Source organism: Panthera uncia, unplaced genomic scaffold, assembly GCF_023721935.1.
Source record: "Panthera uncia isolate 11264 unplaced genomic scaffold, Puncia_PCG_1.0 HiC_scaffold_1501, whole genome shotgun sequence".
NCBI classification, from domain to species: Eukaryota; Metazoa; Chordata; class Mammalia; order Carnivora; family Felidae; genus Panthera; species Panthera uncia.
In genome coordinates this window covers 25,687-31,686 of record NW_026058142.1, presented here as the reverse complement: position 1 = coordinate 31,686, position 6,000 = coordinate 25,687, and the positions used below count along the sequence as shown (strand labels likewise).

The following is a 6,000-nucleotide window of genomic DNA, read 5'->3' as shown; positions in this document are numbered from 1 at the left end:
AGGAAGACTGACTAAAGGACAGACTAAGAGAAGCCAGTGATCCCACTGACCTGGGTAGCATCTTCAGCTTCTTTTGCTGGTGAGCAGCCTGAGGTTCCACGGCATGATTCCAAACCCTCCACTTCCACCTCCACTCTTCAAAGCCCCACCTGTGCACCCATAAACTCTCTGAGAAGGACACCCCACCTCCAGCCAATGGGATTCTTTTCCTTGGAAGATCCTGGCAGGCAATCCCATCTAGACTAACCAGTCTAGTGTGGTCCTTAATCTCTGCTCTGCTCACCCATGAGGAAACCATTCATGTGCTCCTCTTCCATGTTCCCTGGTCCCTACTTGGTTAGAATCTGTACAGCTGACGGGCTGGGGCCAGAAGTGGGACGATGGTGACCTCCGGAGAGGTGGAGGTCCTTGCATGGTGGTGAGCTCCCCTGCACCCTGCCCGCAATGGTTTCTTTGGGAACACAAGACTCCCTCACTCCAGCTGTACCTCCCAGAGGAGACTGCTTCATCTGGGACTTCAGTGGTACATCCTATTACAGGAAAGTACAACCTGCGGCTCCTCTAGCAACCTTTCACCCTTTCCTGCCACCCCACACCCTGGTAATTTGCCCAGATGGGGTCACATCACCTCCAGCTCCACTCCTCCCCAGGAATAAAACTAATGGGCGCTGCATCCTTCCATCATAGTCTCACTACTCTTAAACTCCCCACAGGGATCATTCCACTTGCATACGCCAAGATCTTGCAGAGAGCCTGAGATAAAGTGTCCAGCCTCCTGTCTACATCTCCCACGTCATGAATGGGGTGCTTAGGGTGCCAGCAAAGGGGCATTTGTTACTCCAGTCACACCGAGGGTAGTGTGACTTGGCAAAAGAACTTTGCAGGGCTCTCTGACGGCGTCTATCAAAATTTGATTCTACTGTGTCCCTACCCTCAGTAGAATTTCAGCTTCATGAAAAGAGGAACATATGTGGGTCTTCTCTAATGTCTCCCCAGCACATACAGTGGTATCAGGCACACAAGAAGGTACTTCAGAGATGTTTCCTTAGCAAAAGGTTTCCTTGATCCAGCAATTTCCATTGCTATTAACTTGTCTTAAAGAAATATTTACACAGCCACAGAAGTATGTGTACAATGAGAATAGCAAATTTCGGGGAGTGGGGGTGGGCTCTAAATGGCCATTGGTAGTCAATGACCTTTGGGAGGGTAAATGAAAGATGAAGTGTTCCTATCCTACAATGGAGCACCCACTGGCCTTGAAACAGAATAAGAGGAGCAAATTTGTACTGACCAGAGATTTTTATTTTATTATTATTATTATTATTTTCAAATGGGGAGTAGCAGATCAGTGGTAATGCTAACTCAACCAGTGTCTGTAAGTGTATATGTATGTGCAGGTGCAATTTGTAAATACTGATAACAGGGACAAGACGGAAACACCTATCAGACTACAGTGGTCACCTCTGATGATCAAACTGGTGAAGGCAAGACCTGGACAGCGTATTACATCTTTTGGGGTAGGCAACTGTACTTCTAAAATGGCCAAAATCATATTCAAAAGCAAATGCTTTCCTTTACAATTTTTTTTCATTTTGTTAAGCTGTAAGTCACATTCCATAAAATTCACCCTTTTTTGTTGGCTTTTACTATGTACATATGGTTGTGCCAACCATCACCAACATCTAATTCCAGAAGAAACCCTACGCCATTAGCAGTCCCTGCCCAATCCCCCCTCCCAGGAGCCCTGGACATTTACTAGCAGCTTTATGTCTCTACAGATTTGTCCATTCTGGACATGTCCACTAAATAGGATCCTACATTATGTGGCCTTTGAGTCTGGCTTCTTTCACTTAGCATAACGTGTTCAGTTTTCGTCCATGTTGCAGCAAGTATCACTACTCCATTCTTCTTATGGCTGGATAATATTCTACTATATGGATACATCACCACAGGTGATATATTCATTATTTGGTTGGCACTGGGTTGTTGGCACTCTGTTGTGATTAATGCTGCTAGGAACACTCGTATACAAGTTTTTGTGGGGGCTTATTCTTTATTTGTCTTGGATATATATACCTATCATGGCATAACTGTGTCATACAGCAGCTCTGTTTAACTTTTTGAGGAGCTGCCAAACTGTTTTCCACAGCAGCTGTGCCATTTTGAATTCTCACCAGCAATGTATGAGGATTTCAATTATTCCACACCTTCCCCAACACTTGTTATTTTCACTTTTTAAATTATATCCATATTAGAGGGTGGAAAGTTATAATTCATAGTGCTTTCAATTTTTGTTTTCCTAACGACTAATATTTTTGAGCATCTTTTCATGTGCTTATTTGGCATCTGCAGATCTTTTTTAATAGAAATGTCTATTCAAATGCTTAGCCCATTTTTTTAATTGAGAGAGACAGACAGAGAGAGAGAGAGAGCGAGAGAGCGAGAGAGCGAGAGAGCGAGAGCGAGAGAGAGAGAGAGAGCGCACACGCACATGCTCAAACGGGGAGGGGTCGAGAAAGAGAATCCCAAGCAGGCTCCATGCTGTTGGCCCAGAGACTGATTTGGGGCTTACTCTCATGAACCGTGAGATCATGACCTAAGCCAGAATCAAGAGTCGGTCACTTCACTGACTGAGCCCCCAGGTGCCTCCCTTATCCCATTATTAATTGGGTTGTCTTTTTACTCTTAGCTTGCAAGAGTTCTTTTTACATTCTGACTACTGGGCCCTTATCAGATATACAAATACTTTTTCCCATTCTTTTGTTTTTTTCACTTTCTTATGGTGTCCTTTAAAGCAAAAACTTTTTCTCATTTTGATGAAGCCATTTTTACCTAACTTTTCATTTATTATCTGTGCTTTTGATGTCCTAGCTAAGAATCCATCACCTAACCCAATGTCACAAAGATTTACTCCTACACGCTCTTACAGAAGAAGTTTTATAGTGTTAGTTCTTACATATGGACTTGGATCCATTTTGACTTAATTTTTATCTGTGGTACGAGGTTTGGATTCAAATTGATTCTTTTAAATGTTGACTATCCAGTTGTCCCAGCACCATTTACTAAAACGACTGCTCCTTCCCCATTTAATTGTCTTGGCACTGTTGTCAACAATTAACTCACCATAGACAGACGGGTTATTTCCAGACTCTCAATGCCATTCTGTTTATCTCTGGGTGTATCCTTAAATCAGTACCACATTGTATTCATTACTGGAGTTTTGAAATAATGTTTGAAATGGGAATGCACGAGTCTTCCACTTTTGGCCGTCTTCTGCAAGATTGTTTAAATTAATTCTGGGTCCATGAAATTTCCACATAAATTTCAGGAGCAGTCTCTCAATTTCTAAAAAGCTGCAGTTAGAATATCAATAAGGATTACACTGAATGCTTGGATCAATTTGGGGAATGTTGCCATCTTAACAATATCAAGTCTCCCAATCGATGAACACACACAGTCTTTCCATTTTTTAAAATTTGCTTTAATCTCTTTCAACTGTGTTTTGTAATTTTCAGTGTGTAACTCTCACACCTGCTTGGTTAAATTAATTCCTAAATATGTTATTCTTTTTACTCTGTCATAACTGAAGTTGTTTTCTTACTTACTTATTTGGATTATTCACTGCTAATGTACAGAAATACAATTGATTTTTGTATACTGATCTATCTTGCACCCGGAACCTGAAGTCTATTTTATATTTATTTTTATTTATTTTTAAATGTTTATTTAATTTTTGAGGGAGAGAGAGAGAGAGAGAGCGCGAGAGCGAGCACAAGCAGGGGAGTGGCAGAGAGAGAAGGGTACAAAGGATCTGAAGTGGGTTCTGTGCTGACAGCAGGGAGCCCAATGCAGGACTCAAACTCACGAACCAGGAGATCATGACCTGAGCAGAAGTCAGACGCTCAACTGACTGAGCCACCCAGGTTCCCAAGTCTATTTTATATTTAAAGTGATTATAGCAACACAGGACTCAAGCCCAATCAACTAATGGAAAGACTGATTCAAACACCAACACTGACATCCTGTGACAGAAAAGGAAAAGAAGAGACACATTACATACAAGGGAACAAACAGGACAGAATGGGCAGATGACTGATCAGAATCCATGCAAGCCAGAATTTTCTGATTAATGCAAATGTTTCTTGAAAATGAAGGTGAAACAAAAACTTTCAAAGAAATAAAAAAGCTGAGAAAATTCATTGCCAGAAGATCTTCCCTACACAACACGTTAAAGGAAGTTCCTCAGGAAGAAGGCAAATGAAATCCAAAGAAAATCTGGATCTATACAAAGAACTGAATAGTGCTGGATGTGGTAAAGTTGCGGGCGTATATGAATTTTTTCCTTATATTTAATCTCAGTAAAAGAGAACCATCTAAATAATAGTAACAATGTGTTGTGGGGTTTACGACCTTGGTAGAAATAAAATGCAAGAAAGCAATAGCACTAAGGCTGGGAGAAAGGACATGGAGGTACATAGTCCTACGATTCTGACAGTGTACAGGAAGTGGTACAATATCATTTGAAGGCACAGTGTGAAAAGCAACAATATATATTAGAACCCTAGAGCAACCGTTTCGAAAAAATGTTTAAAGATATATAACTAGTAAGCCAATTGTGGAGATAAAATGGAATAACACCAAATGTTCAACTGATCCAAAATTATAGAGGGAATAGGAAAGGAAAATGTGAATAAAATATCCATAGGATAAAATATACAGCCAGATGGAAGACTTAAACGTAAACTGTTAACACACTGATTGTACACTGCCTACACATCAATTAAAAGACCTCATTTGTCACTTTAGGTAAAAATAGAAAGACCCAACTATGTACTGTCAAAAGGAATCTCACTTTAAATATGAATACGTAAATTGAGTTAAAAGTAACTGAAAGGAAAATTTATCGATAATGCTATGGTTTGAAGATGTCTCCTCCAAAATTCCTATGTTAAATCCTAACCCCCATACCTCCTAACCTAGGAGGTGTGGCCTTTGGAAGGTGATGAGGCCCTCGGGCAGAGCCCTCATGAACAGGATTAGGGCCCTTATGAAAGAGGTTCCAGAGATCCTTTGTCCTTCCACTATGTGAGGACACAACCACAAATCTGTGACTTTGAAGAGGGTCCTCACTAGAACCCAACTATGCCGGCACCCTGATCTTGGACTTCCAGCCTCCAAAACTGTGAGATACCAAGTTTGTTTATAAGCCTCCCAGTCTGTGGTATTTTGTTCCTGCATCCCCAACACACTAAGACACATACACCCAGCAAACGTGAATCACAGGAAAAGCTGGAAGGGCTAAATTAATATTACAGAGAATATACTTCAGAATGAGGATTATCACAAGGGGAAAAGACAGATGTTACTTAATAAAAGAGGTCCAGTCATCGAGAAGATCCAAAAATCATGAATGTGCATGCATTAGTAAAAACTGATGCAAGAGCTAAAAACTGATAAAACTAAAAGGAAAAACAGAGAAATCAGTTAGCTGAAGCCTTCAACATTCCCCCATCCACAACTGACAGTACAAGTGGACAACACAATCAGAAACTATATGGAGCAGTGGAGCAACACTATCAACAGCCATGACCTAACGGGTGCTTACAGAAGGACAGCACAAGACACCATCTTCTGAAGTGCACACACAAGGTTCACAAGACAGGCCATATTCTGTGCCATAAAGTAAATCTCAACAACTTCTAAAGGGCTGAAATCATACAAACTGGGTTCTCTGACCGCAAAGAATTAAACAGAAATTAATTGCAGCAAGGTATCTGGAAAACCACAGAATATTTTGAAATTAAATGGCATTTCTCAATAATGCAGGGATCAAAGAAGAACCTGCAAGAAGTAGAAAACCAAAACACAGTATGTCAAAATCTGTAAGGTGAATCTACAACAATGCATTGAGGGGAATTTTTATCATTAAATATTTACATTAGAAAAGAAGAACTGTCTGAAATCAACTGTCTAAACTGTCACCTTAAGAAATTAGAAAAG

General features: G+C 40.6%; 1 protein-coding gene across 5 annotated transcripts in view; it reads right to left on the bottom strand.

Moving 5' to 3' along the window:
- The window catches only part of LOC125917116 (protein FAM156A/FAM156B-like), a 47,035-nt gene that overhangs the window by 22,415 nt on the left and 18,620 nt on the right, over nucleotides 1–6,000 (bottom strand). Inside the window, exon 3 of one of the 5 annotated variants that reach the window (XR_007456097.1) lies at nucleotides 2,424–3,273. The exons of the other annotated variants lie outside the window; for them this stretch is intronic. The gene's annotated coding sequence lies outside the window, so the exon portion shown is untranslated. Of the gene's footprint in view, nucleotides 1–2,423; nucleotides 3,274–6,000 lie in introns of those variants that run through there. 5 annotated transcript variants of the gene reach the window in all.